General features: G+C 50.9%; 1 protein-coding gene across 1 annotated transcript in view; it reads right to left on the reverse strand.

The window, feature by feature from the left end:
- Window positions 1-1,173, reverse strand: part of PDE12 (phosphodiesterase 12) — a 7,058-nt gene that overhangs the window by 5,027 nt on the left and 858 nt on the right. The gene's annotated exons all lie outside the window — the stretch shown is intronic.

Raw genomic sequence — 1,173 nt, forward strand, 5'->3', positions numbered from 1 at the left:
CGCCGCGCCGTGGCCGAAGGGCTGTCCCCGCGGCGGCTTTCCTCTCTCTCGTGTGTTCTTGGCCCCTTTCTCAGGGACTGACCTGCCCGTACGACGTAAGCGAGGCTGCCCGGAGGAACAGCGGGTTTTGTTCCCTCAGCAGCGAAATCCCGTCTCTTCAGGAAAGCTTTCACATCCACCTGGCAAACGGCTGCTTGAAAAGGGGGTTGGTTTCCCACATGACATGCAAATGCGTGCAAACTGCTTATGGATAAATCTCGATGTCAAAGGTTGGGTTTGTTTTCTGTTTGTGAGAAAACATTTCATGTCTGGATGGAAGCTTCAAACTGAATAGTCCTGGGTTGCTAAAATGTCTTGGGAAGGTGCCCAGGACTTTCTAAAAGTCTCCAGCTGTTGTTCTCGCAGGCGCTGGCCACACAGATACAAAATTAGGATTTTGAAGTCTCTTTGTCAGATGTGGGCAAGTGGGTAGTAAATCTCCAGAATTTCTTAAAACTTCCGTTTATAGTTTTACAAAGCGTAGAAGCTCAGCAACAGCTGTCTGATGCGTAAGGGTGTTACAATTTCTTAGGCATTTTTGCTGTGATCTGGAACAAGAAGGTTTTTATCCGCTTTGTGCGGGCAGAACGCTGGAGTAAACAGATTTACTGACTTGCTTAGGCTATATTAAGTCCTGTGGCAGACTAGGAAATTTAAGGTAAGACTTTTCCAAGTCTCTGCTTCCCCTCCCCCCCAATCACAAGAGTGTATTAGTAGTCTGGATAGTACAAAGTGCAGCAAACACCCTTTTTGTGAATAAATAGGCCTTGGATGAGCATTCTATTTTGGGCAGGTGAACCTTGTTAACAGCAGGGATCTAGGCAGGCACGACTCCCTCTTAAGGGCCGTGTGCTGCTTTATTTTCAAGGGAACGAATGCTCTGAAAGCTGAAGAGACACGGTTAAAGGTCTGGCCCTGAAATTAAAGGTTTTGTGCGCAAGCCACCTAGGAGCCGAGAAGGGCCGTGGTCAATGCCCAGAGGTGCGACGGGCGCTCGCGGGGGTTGGTGGTGTGGGCGCTGCTTTGCTGTGCGCGTGGCTGAGGTGGCCTTGAAACCGCGGTGCGTCTCTGGCGTTTGAAATGGGGCCAGGGAAGGTGGACGGCGTTGGGGCTGCGGGTGGGCAAGCGCGTCCC

This window comes from Pygoscelis adeliae, unplaced genomic scaffold (assembly GCF_000699105.1).
Source record: "Pygoscelis adeliae isolate BGI_AS28 unplaced genomic scaffold, ASM69910v1 Scaffold404, whole genome shotgun sequence".
In the NCBI taxonomy this organism is placed as follows: domain Eukaryota; kingdom Metazoa; phylum Chordata; class Aves; order Sphenisciformes; family Spheniscidae; genus Pygoscelis; species Pygoscelis adeliae.